Below are 13,866 nucleotides of genomic sequence, written 5' to 3' on the forward strand. Positions count from 1 at the left end.
TTCTTAGACTCAAGATCTTCCCAAAACCACACTCAGGAATGTGCCTCATTCTGACTGTCCCAGGCCCAGGAAGACTAGAACTTAGTGTTTATCATGGACATTTGTTTTGTCACAGCACAACTTAGCACTGAAGGCAAAGCTTTACAGGGTTTTGATAAACAGCTGCCTTCATGACCTCCTGGTTGAAAGGCACAGTGGCACCTTCCCCAGCAGGGTTGCTTTCAATGCATGATTCACCCAGGTATTGCTTTATTGGCATTCTTTCCCTGCCACTTACAAATAAGCAGCTTTTCCAAAAATAGGTAAATAAATACAAAGTTGAAAAGAGCAATCATTTCTATTAATCTCTAGCAAAGGGCAGGAACAGGAAATAGGAAAGATCTTCATGTTTGCTCTATCTGCCTTGGGATTTGGTTTCCTAAAATTAAGGCCAAAACAAAGTTTGCAGTCTCCTCTGACAATATGTGTGGATATTCAGGTAAGGTCATTCGCCTGCCAGACAGCATTTGGTGTTATCAAGACAGCCACTTAAAGAACCACAGTGGATTAAGGAAATCCTTCAGAAAAGAAAGGCATCTGACAGGGCAAGGACAATGAAGGAATTAACTCTGGGGAGAGTCATCTCCAGCCTGGGAAATGCAAGCCCAGGAAATAGAATCAGGAAGATGATAAGAATGAAGCAGTCCAATCTCTCCTCTTGGTTATTATTGCCTCTTCCTGAAGTACTGCCCACCCTGGCCAAATTATTACTCGTCTGAGAATAAATTTCAGTGGTTCAAACTAGTAAAATTATGAGGAATTACATTAAAAGCTGGATAAAAGCTGAATGTGGAGAAACAGAGAGTAAAGCAGTGGTTACCAGGGACTGGAGAGTGGAGGAAAGGGGGGGATATTGGTCAAAGTGTACAAATAACTAGTTATGAGATTAACGAGTTCTGGGGATCTAATGTATAGCATGATGGTTACAGTGAATAATGTTGTACCATAACTTGAAAAACTGCTAAGAGAGTAAATCTTAAATGTTCTCACCACAAAAGAGAAATGGTAATAATGTGATGGGACGGAGGTGCGAGCTAACATATGGCGATAACCGTGCTGCAATATATACCAAATCAACTCTCATATACCTTATATATTTTTTTAATTGGAGGATAATTGCTTTACAATGGGTGTATTAGTTTCTGCTGTACAACAACCTAAACCAGGTATAAATATATATATATATATTTATACCTGGTTTAGGTTTATATACATATATATGTGTGTGTATATATATATATATATATATATGTCCCCCTGCTGTGAGTCTCTCTTCCTTCCACCCAACTATCCCACCCCTCTAGGTCATCACAGAGCACTGAACTAATCTCCCTGTGCTATATAGCAGCTTCCCACTAGACATTTTACACATGGTACCACTCATATACCTTAAGTTGACACAATGGTATATGTAAATTACATCATAAAGATGGAAAAATAATAATAAATAAATTAAAATGTTTTAAATGCAAATTGGGTTTATAAAGCATAGAGTATGTAGTTTTTAATGTAGATAAATTGTTATCATAATTATGTTTTAGGTAAAATTTTAAATAAATTCCAATTCTTGTGCTCTTCAGCATGGTAGTAGGGAGCATGTTGAAAAAACCCAGCCACAGAACCTACAATTCATTCATTCATTCATTCATTCATTCAACAAACAGCTGTGAAGCAACCATATACAAGCACTATACGGGTCAGTAAAAACAAACAATGTCTATCTTGGAATTAAGAAAACAATAAAGCTACCTTGACATCATAAGGTTGTTGAGAGAACCAAATAAGTTTGTAAATGGAAAGTACTTATCTTTATATGTATACACATATATAATGCCCACCCAGTCACATAACAATACGAACAATAACAACCATAAGACCACAACCAGTCTTTATGGGGCATTTACTGTGTGCCATGTACTAAGTATAGCAAACATTTAATAAATGGTAGCCATTATTATTATTATTTGATCCTATAGTTTTATATTTTAAGGTAAAAATCAGAAATATTCTGATTTCTGTAGATGTCACTGCTGCTAAGCTAATAACTCTGACAGGTTTCCACCATATTTTGAGGGTGAAATTAAAGAAAGTAAACCCACAATACAATATAGGTCTAAAATAATAGTTATCTGACAATATCTGAGTTTACAACATAGGTCTAGAAATCCAGAGTAGTGTTAAGAATATATTTTCAGCCCACCATCTAGTAGTATATTTTACATGTCTAATAAGGAATGTATCCAGGGACTTCCCTGATGGTCCAGTGGTTAAGACTCTGCACTTCCACTGCAGAAGCACAGGTTCAATCCCTGGTCGGGGGAACTAAGATCCTGTAGGCTGTGTGGTGCAGACAAGAAACTGTGCCCACGATTAAGGAGAGAGCCTGTTTTCTTAGACCTTGTTTGACAATGAAAAGCAGGAAGGTAGGACTAAGTCAGAGCAGTGGTTTGGAAAAAAATAATTGTGAGGGCAAGGGTTCTGAGTTAGTGAGGCATGAAAGTTAAGTCCAGAAAACTCAACTAAAGCAGGGAGGGAGGATGAAAGTGGTTCTGAATTCAGGCTCACTGGAAGAAAGGTACCACCCACACTCCAAAAGACTGAGAAACAACAGGAGAAATTTCCATCGGAAGATCAGAAATCCCAACCAGGGGTAACCAATGCACTGATCAAGCTTTTCTGCAGACATTTGATGGTCTCCCATCTCCTTTCCACTGGCCAGGGCCTATGAGGGTCTAACCGGTTGTAGGTACTCAAGTAGTGACTGACTGATGCTGTTTTTACTCTGAGCAGCAATGCCTGGAGGTCTGTCAGGAATATCATGCTTACACTTGTATGTCTCTTATCCTTATGAGGTTGTAAGCATCCTAAAACCATCAACTACTTCCTTAACCTGGCAGTCCCAGAGAGACTCCTATTATAGATATTCAATAAACATTTTCTGAATGAATGAATAACTACTATGAACAAATCAGCAGACACCAAGGGAGCCTGATCCTGAGCCAACTGCTTTCTGAGAGAAATGTGCCTTACATCCTCCCCACCCAGAGCAAAATGGTTTCAGGGTGTGGGGACATCTGTCCATGTTGTCTGCCAAGAATCCACAGTGCCCTCTTCCAAGAAGAGCAAATCAGTTTTCCTTGGGGGAACCACTCCACCCCATCCTCTCCTGGCCAAAGGTGGGGCTAAGTTCAGTCAGTCCTCTTTCTCTCCCTGGCATTCGAACCTTAAGCAAAAGAACCGCAGGGAAAGAACATGGTTGGAGCTGATTCATCCCAGCAGTGCCTAAAGAGTTTGTCCATTAGCTCATGCCACCTCGATGGATAACGATAGGGAGGTTTCCATCCTCCCTGAGACCCCGTCATGTAACTCTTCTTTGCATCAGTGAGCTTGCCTTTATCCTCTAACAAATTCCTTTGGTCCATAAGCATAACTAGAGTCCATTTCAATAGCTATAAACAGGATACAATGGATGTGCTATAAAATCCTTGCTCTAGACCAGTAGTTCTTAATGTTGGCTGCACATTAGAATCATTGGGGAGTTTTTAAAATCCTAGCACTCAGGCCATACCCCAAGCCAATTAAACAGGACTCTATGAGGGTACAACCAGTCCTTGTTAAAGTGCCCTGGGTGATCACTAATGTGTAGCCCAGGTTGAGAGTCACTGCTCTAGAGTTAATGGAAATATGTCCACTTTCCTATCATCAGAAAATGAAGGAGGCTTGCAATACCCCCTGGTATTTTAAAAGTGACATGTTTTTAAAAACAGAATTTAACCCTAGAGAAAGAACTAAATTCTCACTCAGAATTCATGATTTCCCCAAGAATTAAAGAACTATCCCCAAGAATTAAAGAACTAGAAGAGTTTTCATCTTTAATTACTATTTTTACTACCAGACAAATTTAAAGAATTTCAGAACTGTAAGCACTTTCTAATTTTATTAACAACACAAGTAAAACACAGTGTCAGGAAGAAGATATCCCTGTTGGTTCGCATTTAAAATAGATCACAATAATCTATTCCAAGCTTAGAAATGTTTCTACTGAAGAAACCAAAGAACCACATTCAAAGTGGGGCTGTCTTTGGTGCCATCTATGGACTAGAAGGTGATCATGAGAAGGGAGAAAATTGATGCTTTTTCACTACCTCTCCTCCTTCTGTCGTCTGAGAGACCATTTCTTAATATTATGGGAAATGCAGTGAGGAAAACGCTAGCTAAGGAGTAAAGCAATTAAATTTCACAGAAAACAATAAACGTCTACAAGAGTAAAAGATATGTTGAAATAGTTGACGTTTAGTTTCTTAAAGAGACGACCTGCCTTTTCTTAAGAGTGGCTTCTATAGAAAGACTGACAATATGGTGACATTCCAGAAGAAACCCAGCTGTGTGCATGCCCTGGACAGGAAGTCAAATAGTCACATTAGGACCCGAAAGGTGATGCCTCCGTGGAGGCGCATTTCTGCTGCTGATTGGCTACCACTCTCTTCTTTCTTGCCCATGACTCACTCTCAGTGCATGTAGACTTTGGGCTACTGTGAGCTTTGCCCGCATCACAGGGTGATGCCACATGTGTAGAACCAGCTCTGCTTCCCACAGCCCTGGTGAGAGACCCAGTGTCCCTAGAAACCAATTGGGTCCATCCTCTTCTATCAGCTACACAAGAGTTGTTTGTTTGTTTGTTTTTTCTATTTTTGTTTTTAGCCCTGATGAGACTGAGTCAATTTGAGGATAGATTTATATATGGTGAAGCACTGCATAAATTAAACAATAGAGCTTGGGCACTTCACTGAAGTACTGCAGTTGGATGCAGAAAGGAACAGAATGGGGGTCCCCTCCTATGAATCACGGGAAAGGGGAGTGAGGGGAATACTTTTGCATCTGGCACACATTCAGGGTGTTCTTTAAAAAAAATTCCTCCCACTTGTAAATTCAAATATTATGTGAGAATGCATTTTAAAATATTTTTAAAAGTCAAATAAATTTAAACTGGATGGTGTTCATTTGTTGTCTTTTATTTTCATTTGATCAATATATGAGGAAATAACTCCTGAGACTAGACCAATCACTAGGAAATGATTTAGGAACATGTGTTCCCACAGGTCAAATACCTTTGTTATGAACATGAAGTGAGTTCAAAAGATACTTAATTGAGACTCTAATAGCACACAATCAAAAAAAATAAAACTCACAGTTTCGTGATTATAATACAATAAGCCACCTCTGATGCTGTACTGCCAATTCATTATGTCACTATCCCGAAGTTATTCTGGAGCAACTAATTGGTGAAACTTTGAGCATGACATTATCTCTCCTAAACTGAGAGTGTGATATTAATTTTCTCTTTATCATAAAGTGCATAAGAACAGCCCACCTGGACAGTATAATGGGTTAAGAATGTGATGGAATTGTTCCTTGCATGTTACTGGTTGACAGGGAAACACAACTCATGAAAAGAGAAGAAACATGATAATAGAAAGAGAGCTGAACTTGGGACCTGAACACCCAAGTTTAAATCTTAGCCTCTCAAGAAACCACACGCTGGTCACTTCCTGTTACAGTTTCTTCCACTGTAGGATGTAGATGAAAGTAGAGCTGCCTCCCAGGCTGTGAATGAGAAACAAATCAATAACACATATCAAAACACAGTGGCCTGTGCTCCAGTTTTTGCTGAACCCCGACCTCAGTTCCATTAGCCTCAAACAATGAACACCTGAATTGGCTGCCATGCACGCCGTTTTACTTTACCATGCATAAGTGAGGAATGAGTGTGAATTGCCTGTGATCTTTACTTTCTTCTTTATACTTTTCTGTATTTTCCAGTTTTCCTACAGTGATCATGTATCAAATTTATATGTTTTATGAGTAAAAAGATGTGGGTGAATTTTAGAGGTTGGAGTCAGACTGAAAGCATTTGATTCAATGAACACACATCAAAGAGCATTTTGATAATTGTTTGAACTGATCAAAAGACAGAATGACAGAGTTTCAGAACACTAAAATTACTGAGGTGAGAAGCTTGCTCCATTTTCATTATTTTTCTATGAGAAAACTTTCCTTAATGAGCTCATTGTATCCTCATATATAGCTGACCCTTGAAAACACAATTTTGAACTGCATGGATCCACTTATAAACAAATTTTTTCAATATATATGCACCAGAGTACTACATGATCCATGGTAGTTGAATCCAGGGATGCAGAACCATGGATATGGAGAGCTGACTGTAAAGTTATATATGGATTTTCAATTATGCAGGTTAGTGTCCCTAACTCCCATGTTGTTAGGGTCAACTGTAGTTTAAAATGTTCATTTATTGAGCACTTATTATTATGTGTCAGGTGTTTTGCAAAAAAGCTTATTAACACTATAAAATGTATTTTAGCCCTATTTTTTTTCTACAGGAAAATTCAAATATACCCAAGGTTGTGGCCAGTAAATGATTGTGTCTGGTACCACTATTAACCCACTTTATTCTCTTCCACTCTAATTTCCTGTACCATGCAGGCTAGTGTTCAGACTCCCTTGCAGCTCTGGTCCCATATATGACCTCAGTTCAGTTGTTCAGTTGTGTCCGACTCTTTGAGACCCCATGGACTGCAACACGCCAGGCTTTCCTGTCCATCACCAACTCCTGGAGTTTACCCAGACTCATGTCCATTGAGTCAGTGATGCCATCCAACCATCTCATCCTCTGTCATCCCCTTCTTCTCCTGCATTCAATCTTTCCCAGCATCAGGTTCCTTTTAAATGAGTCAGCTCTTCGCATCAGGTGGCCAAAGTATTGGAGTTTCAGCTTCAACATCAGTCCTTCCAATGAACACTCAGGACTTATCTCCTTTAGGATGGACTGGTTGGATCTCCTTGCAATCCAAGGGACTCTCAAGAGTCTTCTCCAACACCACAGTTCAAAAGCATCAATTCTTTGGTCTTCAGCTTTCTTTATAGTCCAACTCTCACATCCATACATGACTACTGGAATAACCATAGCCTTGACTAGACGGACCTTTGTTGGCAAAGTAATGTCTCTGCTTTTTAATATGCTGTCTAGGCTGGTCATAACTTTCCTTCCAAGGAGTAAGCATCTTTTAATTTCATGGCTGCAGTCACTATCTGCAGTGATTTTGGAGCCCCCCAAAATAAAGTCTGCCACTGTTTCCATTGTTTTCTCATCTATATGTGACCTGGGTTTAGCCAAACAGATACACCTATGCAAGATGAGGAAGGCAGTGGTGAGCATCAAATGAAGAGATTGAATTCTCTGCCAAGCACAGGGTAACCTTTGGTTCTTTGAGTGCAGTGGTCAAGGAAATTATGTGTTCAATTGCATAGGAATGAGGAGTTCAATGCATCAGATAGAGTTTGTAGAGAGATCTTACATAAAGAAATCCCTTGCAATTCTGAAGTGTTTCTGCTGGCTGCATTATTTCTGCTTGCACAGCATACAAACTTCTTTGCCAGGCCTGATAAGTCTACAAATTACCCAATGTGCTCAGTCACTCAGTCGTCTCCAACTGTTTGTGACCACATGGACTGCACCCCACCAGGCTCCTCTGTCCATGTGATTGTCCAGGCAAGGGTACTGGAGTAGGTTGCCATTTCCTCCTCCAGGGGATCTTGCTGACCCAAGGATCAAACTTGTGTCTCCTGTGTTTCCTGCACTGGCAGGCAGACTCTTTACCACTGTGCCACCTGGGAAGCCAAATTATGCAATACTCTGTAATAAAGTCATTTCTGTTTAAACTGCCTAGAGCGAATTCTGATGTTTGAAACTAAGGAACTGAAGATAACCAGCAGATCTTTTAGACTCCATGCTTTTCCCAACTCTCTCTGTTTTCCCCAACTATCTTTTTTATAATGGCAAAAAAGAAAAAGCAAAGAAACCTGGATCCAGGATTCCTAAGACCAAAGAGATGACTTGAAGGTAACATAGCTATGACTGAAAAGAGTAAAGAACCAAAGAAATTAAGTAAAAGGACTTGCTTAAGGCAGGGACTCTGGGAAAGACTAAATCAACAGAAGTCTGAAAGGGGAATGCAGAAGTGTCAGTGAGGGAGAGAGAGAAGTTCAAAAGTATCTGGGCACGCATTCCAGAAGAGTTCAGGGGTAACACTCCTGTGGACAAAACACAGCGATTTGACCCGGGTCTGATCACAAAAATTGCACTGGGAAGCCCATTAACTCTTTCAAAGATTGCAGGCTAAAAAACACACAGCATAGGTCAGGGTTAATAAACTCCAGTCCACAAGCAAAATCCTGCCTGCTGGCTTTTTGTAAATAAAGTTTTACTGAAATAAAGATACACTCATTCATTTACACATTGCCTATGGCTGCCTTCACATAATAGGGTTGAGCAGTTGCCACAGAGGCCACAAAACTCACAAAGCATAAAATATTTACCTGGCTCTTTACGGAAAATATTTGCTGACTCTTGGCCTAGGAGGTTGGGAGGGCAGTCATTTGAAATTGATCAGTCACTTTTCTTTATCTGTCAACAGAAGAGAGGCCTATGTGGACAGACACAGGGACCCAGATTGCTGCCTGAAAAGAAGACATCTAACTCCTTTGGTGGAAGCAGTCCCCATGACAATTAGTCTACAGGTGTCCTTGTATGCATGTGGGTTGGGAGTGAAGAATATCAGAGGTGCTGGAAGTAGGAATTAAGTAGATTGAAAGAAACAAAACTGTACCTAGAGGATGTAAATGATAAACACAGAGGTAGAAAGTTTAGAAAGCCAGGCTACAGCTCCAGAGGTATTTACATGAGGAAGAGGATGTACAGAAGGGTTGTCAGAGAAACAATGGGCAGCCCACTTGAGACCATTCCTCAGAGGCCAAGACATTGTGGGCGATTCTTCTATGTGTTCCTTGTATGTACTAGACACTGAGTGTGATCCACAGGGAGTTTGCAGACTAGCAAAGGGTAAAGGTGTTGTTCATAGCACCAAAGTGGTGGAGTGACTAAGAAGCAGCCTTTGAATCCCACAGTCAAGGGAACCTTCAGCAATCTTAGTAAAAAGAGGTGGACTCTGTATAATTTGGAGGAATAAGAGCTGTTCTAAAATGGGTGTCTGGGAATTTCAAATTGTGAGATGGAATAATGCTCCAGAAGTGATTAAGATGAAAGGAATGAGATGAAACGGTAGCTGCAGGGCGTAAATGGGTCTCACCTTGCTTTCTGAAAGATGGGTGCTGTAGCCGAAAACCCTTTTCATCACACGGCAGTGGCAGCTGTGGCAGCATTCTTTATAACAGGATATGACCTGTGGGTGAGCAGCTTCCATTCTCTCCCACAACCAAAAGATTTTTCTTAGCTGTGTTTTGGCAAAACAGAAGAGAACGCCAATTCCACTGCAAACCACTATAAATGCCACCTACACTGTGCCTGTGGCTACTTTATCCAAGGGTAATGAGAGGATGACCAAAATAAAAATACGCTGTGGCCTTTCTCAGCAGTGTACTTGAGTAAGCACAGAGGGAAAAAAGAGCCCTTCCTGCATGGAGAGAGCAAAAGGCAGTTACTCAACGAATCAACCCACTTGGGCCCCTGCAAGAACTCGCTGCTGCACTGCCTCATTCTCCCAGGGGCGGGGGATCAGGTCAGTCCCTGGGAGTGCTGACAGGTACACTGAAGAAGCAAAGAGAATCCTATACACCCCAAACTTATGAGACTTTTAGAGAAAGGAGAGATTTATCTTCCTGCCACCATTTTTGCTACCTCTGAAGACTTGCAATTCAAAACCTGAAGAAGCCACTTAACTATTTTGCGGTCCATTTTTCATCTATAGTAATGAAGATGATAAAACTGTGTCTTCTTCTTCAAGGAGTTTGAGCTACTGCTATCAAAATGTCTTATGAAGAGAAAGTTACCGCTGGAAACTCAGCACTTACATGCTGAAGTTTGGCAATTTTCTCTTAAGAGAGCTTTTGGAATCCCTGAGAAGTGAGGCTTAGAAGCTTGTCATGCCTAACAGGAAAGGCAAGGCTAGTCTTGTTTCTGCAAGATCCTGCCAAGTGACACCTCAGCAGACTTTGCTACCTCATGGGGCATTTGCTAAAAGCGAGGTGCCTGTGAGAAAGGCTGGTGGCTGCAGGGGAAGTGATCCTTACAGGATATTGGTTAAGAGACTGGATTCTAGAGCTAGATCACCCAGCTCCATCTCCTTCTGTTGTGTGACTTGTTACAGATTCACCATCCTCTCCAACTTTCCATTCCTTCCCCTGTAAAGTGTGGATAATAACTGCACAAACTTCAGTAGGTTCTATTAAAGAATAAAAGAAATAGTGAATGTATTCAGCACATTCAGCATGCAAAATGTTACCCATTAATATAATTATATTTTGATATTAATGATGCTGCCATGAGAAGGAGTTATAGAATGATTGATCTCACTTGAAATTAAGTCTGAAGGGGGAATTCCCTGCTGTCCAATGGTTAGGGCTCTGCACTCTTACTGTCAAGGGTCCAGGTTCAATCTTTGGTCGGGGAACTAAATCTTAGAGGTGGGGTATTAGATGGAAAGATCTTCCATCCATGGAAACACTTAGGTTTGAATCACCTAAGATACTGTAGGAAATCTGAGGCCCTCAAAAGGAGCTGTGAGGGTAGAGGTTCCAGAAGAAACACTCCAAGGACATCTTGAGGTGCCTGTGCAGTAGGAACCAGCCTTGGATTGAGCAGCAAAGCTCATTAGCCATCAGAGGCTCACAGATGACACGAGGTCATATACTGTAACATCATCCTCAGACTCACTGAGTATAAAATATGGGAAGAAAGGCAACATACCTCAACCCAGAAATGAACTCTGGGGACTCTTCCCAATCATGGCGTCCAACACCCTTTTGGCTCCAAAATGCTACCAAGAGGTAAACTGGTAAAGAAACAGAAGTCCACACCTCCCAAGTTCTATTCAAAAGAGCCTTTGTTTTCTGTTGCAGTTATCTGACAAAGTTAAATATCATTTTCAAGACAATGAAAAAATAAAAACAATATTAGAAACCTTCCAAAAACAAAATTATATGGCCTGCTCCTAGATTTAGCAAACATCTTTCTTCCTGCAGTGTTGTCCTTTATTAAAATCTAATACTAATGTGGGGTTAATGTGACAGCCCCGAGAACACAGATGAAGTTATAAAGGAAATAAGCTTTTATTACTTTTCCAAAGACAAAGCAATAACTTAGAATAACAGAATGATGTTAAACTCTCTACCACTTTCTACCCTCACATTTTCCCTCTTTCTTTCTCTATATATAATAGGGAAATTTCTCTATATATAATAGGGAAATTTTCTTTAAAAAAATTAAGACTCCATTTACAAGTTTACGATAAAGCAGTAAGAATAATAGCATATTCTTTGTGACAACATCTTCTAGAAGCAGGGAAGACTGTCTTTGGAATTAGCCCCCAAATTTAACCCTATGTTCTTACTTTTAAGTGCACTAGGTTAACTAATATATTGTTACATAGTACTTCTCCCTTTTGCTCATTCCCCACAGTTCTTTTTTTTAAACCTTCTAAATGTCTCTCAAATCTGTTGTCTCCTTTCAGGCCTTCTCATACTTCAGATGCTGTCAATCTTCTCAAATACATCCTCCCAGTCATCAGATTGGGACCTGTGTGAACTGAATATCTAATTTCATCCCTTCCCTGCTTAAAAAAAATCAACTTCCTGTCACTTACAGAATCGTGTCACCAGTCATGGGGATGGTCCACTGATATGTTCATCTACTTTGTCCTTAATCCTCCCTGCCCCTCCCTGTTCTGTATCCCCATGTCCCTAGCATGGCCACCGCCCACCACCACCATTTCAAGTCCTACGGTTCTAAAAAGTCTGGTTCTCTAACACATCGTGCTTCTGTAATGCATGTTCTGCACTACCATATGCTGCATCTCAATTACCTTCCCTTCTTGTTTATTAACAGTTGCAGAGCTCTTACCATGGGCCACATCTTATTCAATGAGCCTTATGAGTATTAACTCAATCATTACATCCCTGTGAGAAAGATACTATTATTGTCCTCATTTTAGAGAGGAGGACACTTCAGCACAGATCAGTTAGGAAACTTGTCCAAAGTCACACATTAAGTAAACTGCTGGGAGAAGCAAGGAAGCAGGATTCAAACTCAGATGTTCCCGCTCCTTATCCACACACCGCACTGCCTCTGCTTCTTCAATCCTCGTTCTGTATCATCTCTTCTGCAAAATTTTCTCTGAGAACCCCAACTGCTCATCAACCCCTCTTATACGCCTCATGAAGAGACTTATTATATGATAACTATCACAACTCTTCTTCTCATTTTAGACCATAAGTTACTGGAAGGCAGACACCATAATTCATCATGGTATCCTAGCACAGGTGCTCAATACCTGCTTGACAAATGAGCCAATAAGGATGACAGATAGCCTTATTATATGTTCCACAGTTGGTATAAGGAGAAATTCAAAGAAAATGAAACCTGAGGATTACTTGGTTCTTCTAGCATTTAATGTGCCCAAGGAACATTATATCTAAGCCATAAATTGCAGAGAAAATTTGCATGCGTGCCCCTGCCCCATTCTCAGGAGCTCTGTTAGATAGATCAGCACTATCCAATAGAACATCTGAGAGCCTAGAAATGTTCTATACTGCACTGTCCAGAGGGTGGCCACCTGCCTTTCAGGTACTTGGCTAGAGACTGAGGAGCTGAATTTTTCATTTTACTTTAATAATTTTAAATTTAAATAATCACAGGGAGCTAGTGGCTGACATATTATACTGCACTTGTACGGACCATTGACAAGTAATACAGTGGTTGCACACAGAGCAGTGATAGGAAACAGGACGTGGAAAGCAGGAAAGAATATGCAAAGAACACTCAGTGCTGGGGTGACCACCTGCCCAGTTTGACTGGGACTGTGGAGCATCGTGGGAATCTCAATGCTCCAAATGTGATGGTCCCATCAAACTGGAACCACTGGTCAACCTACTCAATGCCTAGGAGGAGCTACGAGAAAATTCTGCACAAGATCTAAAGAAGCTGAAGCAGGAGATGGAGCAGGAACGGTTGGGACAGGGCTTCTCAGGTGGTGCCAGTGATAACCTGCCTGCCAATGCAGGAGACATAAGAGATGCAGGAAGATCCCCCGGAGTAGGAAATGGCAACCCACTCCAGTATCCTTGCCTGGAGAATCCATGGACAGAGGATCCTGGCAGGCTACAGTCCATAGGGTCGCAGAGAGTCGGACACGACTGAATCAACTTAGCACGGGACAGAGTGAAGATAAAAACACATGATGGATGGGAAGGAAGTCTTCGTCTTAGCAACCCTATGCTCCTCAAATTTCCATGCATCTACAGATTCCAACACCCAAGTTCTAATGTAGAGATTTCAAATAAATGTGTATAACTTGCTTTTATACCTGCTTTTTTCCCCAATATGCATACTTTTATTTTACTCGTAGGTCTCTTAGTTGGGGAAATCAAGACCACAGCCTACTCAACTCTCTTTGATCTATCATTTAAATTTCCATTCTCATCGTATAATCTGTTAATCTTTCCAGTATCTCAGGGCAAGGCTGAATTAAATTCCCATATTGAATCCCAACATGAAAGGCATTTCTTTGTGAGCAGCTCAATATAATGTTCTTCTAAATGACATTTAAAAGGTTCAGCTCAATAATGGAATGATAAAGAAGGGCACCCAGTGGTAGTACACATCAGTAAAAAGAACATTTTTTTTATTAGTCAGAAGCCAAAAAGATAGAACAAGATAATTAAAAAAAGAAAAAGTTTATTCCTGCTAGACTGCCACAGGAGTATTATGACTCAAAATGTAATAGTCACTGAATT

The 13,866-nt window shown here is 40.5% G+C and overlaps 1 non-coding gene across 1 annotated transcript; it reads left to right on the plus strand.

The window, feature by feature from the left end:
• Positions 1-2,288: 2,288 nt before the first annotated feature.
• TRNAG-UCC lies at positions 2,289-2,360 on the plus strand. Its single transcript has one exon. It is a non-coding gene; the product is annotated as a tRNA-Gly (tRNA).
• Positions 2,361-13,866: the final 11,506 nt, after the last annotated feature.

The sequence above is a fragment of the Bos indicus x Bos taurus genome, chromosome 5, assembly GCF_003369695.1.
Source record: "Bos indicus x Bos taurus breed Angus x Brahman F1 hybrid chromosome 5, Bos_hybrid_MaternalHap_v2.0, whole genome shotgun sequence".
Taxonomy (NCBI): Eukaryota; Metazoa; Chordata; class Mammalia; order Artiodactyla; family Bovidae; genus Bos; species Bos indicus x Bos taurus.